This window comes from Cupressus sempervirens, chromosome 3 (genome assembly GCF_028749045.1).
Source record: "Cupressus sempervirens isolate cs-2001-9-10 chromosome 3, ASM2874904v1, whole genome shotgun sequence".
Lineage (NCBI taxonomy): Eukaryota > Viridiplantae > Streptophyta > Pinopsida > Cupressales > Cupressaceae > Cupressus > Cupressus sempervirens.
This window is the reverse complement of record NC_143120.1, coordinates 113,424,977-113,438,851: the sequence shown is the minus strand read 5'-3', so window position 1 is coordinate 113,438,851 and position 13,875 is coordinate 113,424,977. Positions and strand designations below refer to the sequence as shown.

Here is a 13,875-nt window from a genome sequence, read left to right as displayed (position 1 = left end):
GCTTTTAGGCAAAGAACACATAATCAAGAGAGCCCTTGTTTCTTCATCAAAATTGATACCCACAGAAGATAACTATCTAGAAATAATATTAAACTCATTTAAATTATCCAAAATAGATCCACCTTCTACCATTTTCATATTAAATAAATTCTTCATGAGAAATACCTTGTTTGAAGTGGATGGCTTTTCATACAGTTTTGCTAGGGTTTGCATCAACTCTTTTGTTGTCTTCGCTTTTGTAATATTAAATGCCACCGATGGTGCCAGACATTATCAAATGCTTCCAAGTACCCTATCCAAAAGATCTCAGTCATCATTTGATATAAATCCATAATTCTTGGTTTTGCCTTCCAAAGGCTTACATAAATCCTTCTAATAAAGATAGTCTTCCATTTTCATCTTCCATAACTAAAAGTTCTACCCATTAAACTTGTCAATGATCAACTTGCCCTTTTCTACCATTGGTCCCACTCAACTATGAGACTTTCTTAAAGAGGATAACTAAAAAAGAAACCTTTCTCTAATACCACTTGTTAGGATAAAACCTCAAATAGAAATAACAATTACATGCAAATATAAACAATATCAAAAAATAATAGATCACACAGAAAAGAACGTAAGACACCAAGTGAAGTGTCTACCCCTAGTTCGCATTTTTACTATCATTGCCAAACTCTTTTAGGCTAGTTTATGCTTGATTTTTAGTAGCATCACTTTCAGATGATCAAATGTTGTTTTACATTTAGTTTATTATATGATGAAATTGCTTGGTATTCTATAACTCATGTGTGCATGATGATTATTATAGTATTTTTAGTTATTGATGATGATTAGTTAGATGGTTTATAGTACGTATTTTCTTATGGATACTTACCTCATACTACATGTGTATGGTGTGTGTGTTTTTTTTTATGTATGGCATTTCTGATGTGGTTAAGGAAGGGAGTCATAGTCACCTGCTAGTCGGGATCTACACGATGCACCACTTCCTTTCATTGCTTGTTTAGCTTAGAATATTTTATTTATACATGCATGGATTTTATGCAGTTTGTAGGTACCAAATATCAACTTTCCTGAATTGCCAAGATGAGTGTACCCTATCACATTATCTCAATGGTAAGAGAGGGGAGATAAGTTCTTAAGTCCAAATCCCAAACCTTTAAGCCATTTGTCCTAAATAATTAGGAAACCTATCTGAGTTGTGTACCCTCTGAATGTATTGGATGATGTTAATTCATGATTATAACCCTTTAGTTTGATTTTGTATGTGTTTTTCTATGATGAGTTTTCGTATTTTGTTTTATGAGTCTTTGGTGAGTTTTCTATTAATTAAGTCTAATTAAAAGATTAAATTAATGATTTAATTTAATAAAACAAATTATGATATTTTAATATTTAATTATATTTAAATAATTGGGAAATTAGTTAAATAACAAGAACTAAATTTGAAGATAAAATTTATAAGGATAATTTTAGAACGTGATATTATTTATTTAATTTAATAATAATATATTTAGAGTTTATTTTTAAATAAATGTTAAATATTATTATTATTTAAGTTAGTAAATATTTTATCATTAAGTTTCAAAAATAAATTTAAAAGTTAAAAGATATTAATTTATTAAAAGTTTTAAGTTCACATGATTTATGCATGAGATTATAATATAAGAAATTAATTAATTAGTGTTTGATGATTGCATAACATGCACATGGGATTAAAGTTAATAACTTAATTAAAAGAGGAGTCAAGTGGACAATTAAATAAATTTATTTAATAATTCATTTAATGTGCATGCAAATATAAAAGAAAAGATAAATAAAAGTTAATTTGTTTTGATGTTTGTGGTGAGACTACATGGTCTCCCAAGGAGTATAGTTTTTGATAGAGATACTAAATTTGTGGGATATTTCTGGAGGACATTGTGGAAGAAATTAAAAATAGACTTGAAATTTAGTTTCACACATCACCCACAGACTGACGGCCAAACAGAAGTCTGGGCAATTTGCTGAGATGTTTAGTTGGGGATAAGCCCAAGGGATGAGATTTGATTCTACCATAGGCAGAGTTTTCTTATAATAACTCTGTAAATAGGAGTATTGAAAAATCACCATTCCAAATTGTATATGGAAGTAGCCCAAGGACTACACCAGAATTGAGGAAGATAGAACAAGGGGAGAGGACAAGTGCGGAAGCTGAGGAATTTGCTGAACATGTCAAGCATCTACATGAGGAGGTTCAAGCACACATTACCAAGATGAATCAAGAGTATAAAGCTAGGGCTGATCAAAGGAGAAGACATAAGGAATTCCAAGAAGGGGATCTAGTCATGGTACACTTACGAAAAGAAAGATTTCCAGCTAGTACTTACAACAAGCTGAAAATGAAAAAATTTGGCCCTTGCAAAATTCTGAAGAAACATGACTCAGGAAATGCATATGAGGTGGAGCTGCCAAATGGTATTCACATTTCTCCTATTTTCAACATTGTGGACTTAATAGAGTATCATGATGATGGTGCAGATGACGAGCTGGTGTTAGAGCCATGTTTGATTCCTGCTTCTAAGAAGGAGGAGATAGAAGACATTCTAGATCATCGTGTGGGTAGGAGTACTAGAAATAGGTAGTATGAAGAGTATTTGGTCAAGTGGAAAGGACGATCGATAGAGGACTCAACTTGGATTTTAGTAGTTGAGGTTTCCCATTTGGGATTTCCTCTACCATTCATAAAGTGACAGGGTCACTTTTCAATCTACCTTGGGTGTCTGATGCAGGAGCATCTAGAGGTATAAGGGTAATCCTGTGTCACCCAAAAAAAAATGTACTTAGACATAGTTTCTGTTTCATATGTTTTCATTTCTGGATACCCATTTGGGTCAAATAAAGATTCCAACTCTCACAGTTCCACTATCAGTGTTCTAGGATAGAGTATTTGAACACCTTGGGATACGTATAAATCTCAAAAAATAGGAGTATGTAATTGGACCATCATTTTGGTAAACTAGAAGGTGTAAATTAGCCAGATGAATGTAATTATAATTTAGAGCATTCCAGAAAATGAATCATGTCAAAAGGCCCTACGGTTTGAAAGTTATTGCAATTTTTTGAGTTTTGGAGACCTCCTAAGAATGCTTCAAAGTCAGGTTATGGGCATTAAATGACCTTTAAAAGGGCCTAAAAAAGGGGGATGAGAAAAGCTAGTCCATAGGGCTATAGAGCACTTTGAGAGCTTTTCAAAAATATAAACAGTTTGTCAATCGGAGCTACAGTTCAAAAGTTATGCCTCTTGGAAGTTTGATTACAATTTCTAGATTCTTCTAGATTTGTGTCCACTTCTAATGCAGCTTCTAGAGCCTTCTATTTGGTTAGTGGATGCCTACTAGCACTTTCTAGAATGTATTCCTAGTCCTTAACCCTCTGGGGTCTATGTAAGGAGATTTTGGGCATTGTAAAAAGCAGTCCAGAGTGGAGTTTGAGAGGAGGTAATGAAGGAGAAATTATCTCTAGATTTATGCCATTGTAAGCCCATAGGGCATGTTTTGAAGTTTATTTTCTCTGTACTGAATGTACTAGCTTATTTTCCAGTTAATACAATTTCCCTTTTTCTGTTGTGTCCATGTTGTTCTTGGGTTGTGTCCCCATCAGAAATTTAAAAACAAACAGAAAGGAAAGACATTGAAGAAGACTTGTTTTTAATCCCTCCCAACATACTCAACAGACACACATACATACCTAAAAAATGAAACTGAAATGTGAAGCACAACATGAAACCAAAATGAGGTGAAGTATTCCTACCTTCAAGAAATCATGTTATGGCAATTGAACAAGTTTGAGATGAGCTTGTTTTCCTCCCCTTCTCCTTCAATTCTAAAAATCCCTCTAAAACTAGAGGTTGGGTGAACAACCCAAACCTCCTCAAAATTGCCTCTAAATAAGATCCTAAACTCAACCACCTCAAACAAGCAATAACTTCCCCACTTGCCCAAAATTTCTAGAGGCTTCTAAGACAACTAGACCTAAGGCTACCTCAAGGTGGAGTTAAGGTCATCCAATTTATGATGGGATCAATCAATTTTTGCAACAAAGCAAAAATTGGATTATTGAATGACCATAAAAGTCAACAAAAGGGGCTAGGGCAGTGGAAAATGCCCCCAACCCATACCCATACCCCTTGGGTATTAAGATTTCATGATTTTAAGCCTTAGGGATTAATTTGGGACCTAACAAATACTAGGAAAATTTGGACTACCTAACAACCTTCAAAATGCAGATTAAACACTAATCTAGATTAGGGGTAAATAATTTTGATTAAAAATTGATTAGGAAAAAGAGAACTAACTTAGTCTGAATTAGGTCTATAGGTTACTCGGTTAACCCTAACTAGCATGCTGGAATGCATAAACAATTCACGAGTGGCAAGCAACACCATCAAAACACTTGTTACAAAACATTAACATTTACTTATTACAGAAAGATACATTCATACAACTCATGATGTAAATAAAATACAAACAATAGGGTTTCCACAAATGGTACATGGGGTTCAGTTTTGTTCCTCCACTAGGTTTCTTGGCTAAGATGTCTTGCACACTCATTGCATACATCAATAGCTCAATAAAATCACATGCATATATGTATATAATGTATTAGGGAAATCACATAAATTAAAACATTCAATTTTAAATAATAATTTGTTAATGTTGTTCTACTCATATACTTAATCATCAAAATTGCATACTCAAGGTGCTAATTCTGCATTCACTTACTTCATCAATATACATGTTCATAAAGCATTAAATGACGAAATCAAATATCTGAAAGTAAAACATCACATGACATGAAATAATATAATACGTTCAATGTATCTGATAGTGTCTCAACATATCAAGTCATGAGTATAAAAATAATAAAATATCACTATGCTACGATGGGTCGAGGCAAGGCCTCACAATTGTTTTGATCCTTTACAACTATTTACAAATTCATTCAAAAGGGCACTTAAAGACATTGGTTTAGACGTACAAATGCATTCAAAAGTCACATAACATTAGGGAAAAATGATTCAATAATATCATAACCTTTGAAAGAAATTTTAGATTTGAAGATAATAAACTTTTTAGTAAATAAAAAAATATTTTCCCTTATTATGAATTATATGACTTTATATTACAGTTCTTATTTAAAAATAGACAAAGGGATATTATACTTATCCTAGGAAAGTGTGATGTCATAATGTGAGAATTATTTATTATGTTGTGCCAACTTTATGGAAATAAAACATTATCTTATGGGCATTCCAATTGAGAGTGTAATCAATGTAATGTTGGATTTGATTTTAATATATATGAGTCAAAAGTACACACCAAAATGTAAAGATGTTCACACCCAAAAGAACATACTTGGAGTGGTTTAGTATTTACACATACATACATACTTGAAAAACTAGCAACATGAATTTGATAGAGAACAATAAAATTTTGCAAAATTTTAGCATCCCAACGGTGGCTCTTTTGGGGGACGTATGTTCCCTATGAGCATAGAGAGACCCCAATTATCTCTGGGTAAGCAGACCAAGATCCTTAATTGAATCTGGTGGTAAATGGAATTGGGTGGCCCTAGGCCCTTCAAATGTAAACATTGTCTTTTCCCTTTGTCAAAAACATTATTCCAATCATGTAACATTAGTAAAAATATGAAAACATTTCTATCACTTATTTCCATATTATTTCTCAAAAAATTTATGAGATTTGAAAATATATTATAATCCTTTTTTAGTGTAAATCTTTCACATTTTCCAATAATCTATCTTGAAACTTATGGGAAATAAAAATGTCACATTCATGTTTGAAAAATATTTCATCTATAAACCTTAAATTTTGACAAGTCATTCCTTTAAATAAATCTATATCATCAATTGTAACGTTCCAATCAAATATTTTCTCAGGATTAAAACCATCCATCTTTTCTATTCATATCTTCTAAAAATCTGCCAATATTCTTTTCTTTTGAGTGCATATCCCAACAACATCACATGTCAAATAGTATTTTGAGTGCATCTTAAGATCACACATTATTAGTTTTGATGTAAATAAAAAATCTTAAATGAGATTAAAACCTTATTTAAATTTGGCATTTTAAAGTTTATATAGGCTTTGATAAGGTTGAACTTTCATTTATTGCTACAATTACTTAGAATTCATCAAATATTAAAGAATATGTAATATGGAGGTATAAATATACTATCTTATATATGTATACAAACATATATAAAGGTAAGTATGCTAAAAGATCCCTCTCATGAAGGTTACTGGTTCTAATTTTATTGCATACATGATCCATTATGTCAAAATATTATAATTGTATTATTATTGAAAATATTATTTCACTCCACCTGAAATTGGAAATTTTAACTAGTAATTATAAAATTTAATTGAACTTATTTATATTAGCTTTATTTTATACTAAAGCTATTTAATGCAAGAAATTTTTGAATTACTATAAACTAAGTATGTGCAAATAATAGAAATATTTTTAAAAAGGTGAGTGGTCATGTGATACATTTTATTTAGAAACTTTTACTATAAAAAGGACAAATACATTGAGAAAGGAAAAATAAATTTATTTTTTAATATCTATTTTATTTCATGCTATATGTGAAGGTATTATAATATCATATTCAAAGCAACACTTTCTACCAGCTATATTAAAATAACAAGAAAAAAATACACACACAATGAAAATTTCATAGAAAATTACATTGGAGAAAATCTCTTAGAGGAAAGAGAGGAAAAAGGGAAAGGAGTATAAAACTCCTTTATGGAAAGATCTCTTTTCGGATAGTTTGATCAAGAATGACAATAATGTCATCCATGATATTGAAACATTTTGTTCCATATTTTTTGTTGAAACAGAATACTACAACAACAATAAACAACCCAAATCCAAAGCTCAATCCAATCCCGATCTCCCACCACAAATGTTCCTCCCATTCCCATTCACTTACATCTTCATTATGAATGTTGTTTGAAGGAGTAGATGAACAATTTATGTTTTTTTGGAGTCCACAAAGATATCGATTGTTTAAAAATGACCTTTCATCAAATGTTGACCATTGTGCTCCTTGTGGTATTTTACCTAAAAAATTATTACAAGATATGTTCAAATAACTCAAAAATGTGAGAGATTGTAACTGTGTAGGAATATTTCCAATAAGATTGTTATTTGAAAGCTCAAGTGACTCCAATTGCACAAGCTTTTCAAATGAAGTAGGAATCATTCCATTGAGATGATTTCTTGACAAATTGAGAATCCTTAGACCAATGAGGAATCCAATGCCTGGAGGAATTTCACCCGAGAAGTTCTTATTTGAGAGATCAAGACATCGAACCCAAGCCAAAGATCTCACATATTCTAGAAATAGCCCTTTGTTGTTTATTACCATTTTATCTAAGTAAGGAGTTGAGCTTGAATTTTTATTTTGAAGGAGGAAATTTGCACCATCTGTTTGGTTTTCCATTGCTCTCAAGTTTCTTAAGCTACTTGGAATAGTTCCAGATAGACTGTTATCTGACAAAATCAAGACTTGAAGATTTTGCAATTTTGTCAACTCTAATGGTATTCCACCTCTAAACTTTTTGGATCTCAACACCAAAATTCAGAGGCCAATTAACTTCCCTATCCAATCTGGGATGGTTCCTTGCAAATTATTATATCCCAAATCTAGAATCTCCAATGAAGTGCAATTTTGAAATGATAATGGAATTGACCCTCGTAGTTTGTTACCCCATAATTTCAATGTTTTCAAACAAACCATTCTCCTGATATCTCCTTCCAAATTATTATTTTCTAGATTTAACACTTCTAGTGTTGATGATCAATTTCTAAAACTTTCAAAAATATTTCCTGTGAGCTTGCTATTTGACACATCCAGAACCTCCAAGTGTTGTCCTCCACAAATATAATGTGGAAAGGGACCAGTTATATTATTATTTGCAAGTGACAAATAATTGAGTTGGCTTTGGTCATTCTTGCGATTTTTTTCTGAAATGATGCCATCAAATTGATTCTCAGACATGTCCAAGAATTGGACATCGAGATGAGGTGCAAATATTTTCCCCTCTAATTTATTTCTATGCAAGTCAACATTTTGGGCACCAAACTTACTAAATCTAGATGACAAAGGCCTTCCTTCAAATTGATTACAAGAGAGATTAAGTGTGTTGAAGATTTCGAGATCCCACAACCAATCTAGAATATCTCCACTAAAAGAATTGTTGGACAAGTCAAGAACATATATGGTGTATTGGGTCGATATGAAAGCGGAAAAATTACCAACCATATTGCATGAACTCAAGTGCAAGTAGTACAGCTAAAATTTAGGGATCCATGAGTCTTCGACTTTTACTCTCAAGAAGTTTTGAGAAAGACTTAAGTCAGTCAATTCTATCAAATTTTCAAGTTGAGAGAGTAAAAAAGTTCCACGCAAAGAGTTATTTGAGAGATCAAGCTGCTGTAAAGATGAAATATTACCAAAATTAGATGGCAAGCTTCCATTTAATTGGTTTGATCTGAGCTGAAGATTTCTAAGCTTTGATAGTTGACCCAAAGAGCTCCATGGAATGTTTCCTCTCAGTGAGTTGCTAGACAAATCCAACATTTGAAGTTGTTCAAGATTTCCAAAACAATTTGGAAGACTACCTTCAACATGGTTATCAAAAAGATCTAAGGTGGTCAACAGGGACATGTTCCCCATAGAATTTGGAAGTTTACCTTTAATATTGTTACCAAAAAGACCCAAGGTAGTCAATGAGGACATATTACCAATAGAATTCAGAATCGCTCCTCCCACATTTGAACTGTGAATGGAAAGGTTGTTGAGTTGGAAAGTGTGCTGCACAATGAAGGAGAGGTTGAATTTGAGGCAAGGGACATTACGGGACAAGTCAAGGTCCGTCAAGTGTGGAAGGGTGAAAACAATAGAAGGGATGGAAGTGGAGAGGTTGTAGTAATGGAGGTTGAGGGACACCAAAGATGTAATATTTGAGATCCAAATGGGAAATGGCTACTGATCAGTGGAGTAACCATTGCTATAAAGCAAGAAATAGGAGTAACTACCATAAAGCTGAAGATGGGAGAGGGAGGTGAGGTTCACAAGAGGAGAGAGAGGTGGACCTATAGCCATATCAAACATGATAAGTGATATCAAATTTGGAAGTGAAGCAACATTATCCACCACATCGCTTGTGAGATTCAAAGAGAGCAGTCCAAGGTGTTCTAGCCCTCGCAGATTCCGCATCCAGGAACTCGACTGCCTCATCTCCAAATAAGAATTGAAGGAGATGTCCAAAAATGTCAAGCTAGACATGTTGCCAATCTCACCTGGAATTTGGCCGCTAAAATTATTTCCACTCATGTCCAGAAATTTCAAACTAGACATGTTGCCAATCTCACTTGGAATTGAACCAGCAAACTTACAATAGTACAAGCTCAAATGTGTCAATTTTTTGAGGCTTTGGAGATGTGTAGGGAATGGAAGAGGGGACAAGTCAATCTCGCTGAGGTCAAGGTACTCCAAATGGTGCAGCTAGAATAGAGCAGGGAATATTTGGCTGCTTGAATTCCTCACTACTGCTGACAAATGATAAAAGGTACTAAGATCTAGACAAACCACGTGGCTAGTGGGGGGGTGGCAGGCGACTCCCTTCCAAGAGAAGTAGTATGACCCCTTCCATGAAGCCAGGAAGTCATCTGGATTGAGTAGCTATTGCTTGATCTGGTTGAGAGCAGTTAACTCATGAGGAGGGCATTCCCACGAAGAGGAGGAGGAGAGCATAGGAAACACCAGCAGGAGGAGGAAAACCCAAAACATTGGTTTGCCCATGTTTATAGAGGAAGAGAGAGGAGGTGTGAATATTAAGCGTCATAGCACTATGAAAAATCAACTATTGCAGTCACTGATTATTAATCTCCTATCATAAATGATTATTAAACTGCTGAAAATAAATTCCCAACTAATATTGAAAAATAACACAACTGCAACTTCACTTATAAAATATGGAAAGAAATGTGCAACACAATGAACACAATATTTTCGGACAAATTGTCCTTGGAAAAACCCCTAAGGGAAAACCAGTTCTACAGATGAGGAATTATATTAAACTTTAGCAAATCAAGAGATACAAAATTCCTTGCCTCTCACTGGTAGAACTCCGACAACCTCCTAATGTTTCCTGCTGATATTCCCCACTGCTATCCCCATGCTAACACTACGCCCTTGCTAACACTGCAAGACTATTTGCTAACACTGCAAACATTTCTCCAAACTTTTTATCCAAATGACCCAATGACCCCTTTCTATACTACTCCTATTCGTAAACCAACAACCGAGATTAAATCTAACCAATGGCTGAGATTAAGACAACTCGACAGCCAATAATAGAATTGGTTGCAAAGTGTCCAAAAGGAATCACTAAAATTAGCAAATAATAACCATTTACTAATTTTTGGCAAGTGGACAACCGGCTATCCAAACCACCCATAAATACAACCGCTATTCATAGATAAGGACGAACAACTATCCAAGCTACCCATAAATACTACTACTATTTCCAGGTCAAAAATAACAGCTGTCCAACTGAAAAAAATTAACACTCCCTCTTAGCGAGGAAGTTGTTTTGCATGACACCCATCTTATCTCTGAAGAAGATAAATTTGGCCTTTCCCAAAGCCTTCGTCAGAATGTCTGCTACCTGCTCATCTGTAGGTATATATTGTAGTCGAACAACTCCCCTTTGTACAAAATCTCTGATGAAGTGATATCTGATATCTATATGTTTAGACCTATCATGAAACATTGGATTCTCAGACAACTTGATGCAACTCTGATTGTCACAATGTATCACAGTAGTCTCAACCTTCTGACCAAACAAGGCTGCTAACAACTTTCGAAGCCATATAGCTTCACATGTCACCATGCTAGCTGCTATGTATTCTAGTTCTGCTGAACTTAGAGCCACAGACTTTTGCTTCTTGCTGAACCAAGATACAACTCCTGATCCCAAGCTGAAACAACACCTTGAAGTGCTCCTTTTGTCTGTTGTACTTCCTACCCAATCTGTGTCGATATAGCCTATCAACCTGATACCTTCACCTTGAACATATCTGATCCCATACTATACTGTACCACACAAGTAACGTAGTACATGCTTAGCTGTTATCCAATGCATTCTCTTTGGGTCAACCATGAACTGACTAAGAGAGTTTACTACAAATGTTATATCTGGTCTAGTGTTGACCAAATACATAAGCAAACCAATCAACTGTCTATATAAAGTGGGATCTATATCCTTCTCCTTGGTTGTATCTATCTTCCTCCAATTCATGATCATGGGTGTAGACATGGCTTTGCAATCCTCCATTCCAAATTTCTTCAAGATTTTAATGCAATATTTCCCTTTACCAAGGAAAATCTCCCCATCTATTTTCCACATGTCCATGCCTAGAAAGTAGTGCATAAGTCCCAAATCCTTCATCTCGAACTCTTCTGCAAGGTTCCTCTTGCAATCCACTATGAGCCCTAGTGAACCTGTAAGAAATAGGCTGTCCACATAAAGAACAAGAATGAGAATCTCACCCCTAACCATCAAGTAGTAGAGGTTAGCATCTACTTCACTCTTCATAAAGCCCATTTTCTGCAAGTATGTATCAATGCGCTCATACCACGCTCTAGGAGCCTGCTTGAGTCCATACAATGCTTTCTTCAATCTACACACGTGGGTCTCTTTGTTGTGTGCTACAAAGCCTTCTAGTTGTTCTATGTATACCTCCTCCTTCAACTCACCATTGAGGAATGTTGTCTTGACATCCATTTGATGGATTTTCCATCCCATCTGTGCTGCAAGTGAGATTATAGCTCATATAGAAGTATACTTGGCAACTAGAGAAAATGTTTCCTCATAGTCTATTCCCTCCTTCTGAGAGAACCCCTTTGCCACAAACCTAGCCTTATATTTCTTGATGCTACCATATGCATTGTGCTTTATCTTATAGATCCAGCATGATCCAACTACAACCCTATCTGTTGGTCTAGGTACTACCTCCCACACATCATTCTGCATTATTGAAAAATATTCCTCAACCATAGCATCTTGCCATTCTTGATGTTCTGCAGCTTCCTGATAGCTAGAAGGCTCACTATCTATCAACTGACTAACTAATGCCACATAGTCATTGAACTTGGCTAGTTGTCTTCGCTGTCTAGTACTCTTCCTAGGAGCTCCCACAAACTCCTGAGTATCCCTTTGTGTATTTGGAACCACATGGTTCCTGCTGCCAACTGTAGAGGATGAAATGTCAACCTCTAAGTCTTCTAGATGCATTTCTTATTGCACCCGTTGCTCCATACTCTGTGAATCTTCACTAATTGAGTCTACACTTGTACTGGTAACTGTACTTGAGCTTTTCTGCCCTTGACTTGGTCTTGGAGATTCCGTTGGCTACTCACTCTGATCATCTGCTGGCAAATCTCTAGATCTCCTAAATGCCTTTTCCTCCATGAATTTGACATCTCATTTGACAATAATTCTTTTAGTCCCCGGAATGAAAATCATATATGCCTTTGAGGTCTCACTGTACCCAACAAAGTACCCCCTCTCTACAGTCTAATCTAACTTTGTACGTGTATCTCCAGGAATATGACAATATGCCAAACTCTCGAATATCCTAAACTGACTAACATCTGGCTTCTTCCCTGTGAAAGCCTCCTCTAGTGTCATCTTCCCTAGCACCTTGTGTGGAACTCTATTATGAATGTAGACTGTTGTATTACACGCCTCTGCCCATAAGTAACAGGGCATGTCCTGGTCATGTAGCATAGCTCTTGCTGCCTCTGATATAGAATAGTTCTTCCTCTCAGCAACTCCATTCTGCTGTGGATTGTAAAGAACGGTCCATTCTCTCTTGATTCTTTCTCTAGTGCAGAACTCCTGAAAGACATTTCCTTTGTACTTGCCTCCATTGTCTGACCGAAGAACCTTTATCTTCTTTCCTGTCGAGTTCTCCACAAGAGCCTTGAACTCTTGGAATCAACTGAAAACCTCATCCTTAGTCTTCAAGAAGTATATCTAGGTCTTTCTAGAGAAATCATCAATAAAAGTAACATAGTACTCATATCCTCTGAGAGATTTTGTCGACATTGGTCCACAAACATCTAAATGTACTAGATCAAGAACACCCTTAGATCTGGTGTCACTCCTTGGAAAAGATACTTTCGCAAACTTCCCCAACACACATCCCTTACATACATCGTCATGCTCTGTGCTCACCTCTGGAACACTTGTCATGGTCTCATGAAGCAATTTAAGTGCTCCATGATGAATATGGCCCATCCTCCTATGCCATAGCTCTCCATGATCTCTAGGATTACTATTGCTCATAAGTGCCTTAGGAGTATCAAACTGCAATCTATAAAGGCGACCACTCCTAACTCCAATAGTTATGGGTGATTTCCAATCCTTGTGCTTAATCAACACATGTGTCCCTCTAAAGAGTACATTATACCCCCTATCCTAAAGAATAGATACAGAAATCAAATTCATACCTAAGCCTAGCACATATAACACATCATGAAGTGGAATTATCTTTCCATTCTCCCTCTAAAACTGAACAGTCCCTTTTCCAATAGGTTTGAGTTTGGACAAGTTTCCCATAGAAATTCGAATGTTGGTGTCCTCCTCCTTGTAACTGGAGAAGTACTCTCTAACTCCTATCATATGAAATGAAGCCCCACTATCAATATACCAAACACACTATGAGGTTGAGCTAACCATACAAGCTATGAGTGCAAACTCATCTTCCATTCTACTGGAGAGTTCTTCTGCA

At 35.2% G+C, this 13,875-nt stretch overlaps 1 pseudogene; it reads right to left on the bottom strand.

The window, feature by feature from the left end:
- Positions 1 to 6,811: 6,811 nt before the first annotated feature.
- LOC149565036 (uncharacterized) lies at positions 6,812 to 9,877 on the bottom strand (annotated as a pseudogene).
- Positions 9,878 to 13,875: the final 3,998 nt, after the last annotated feature.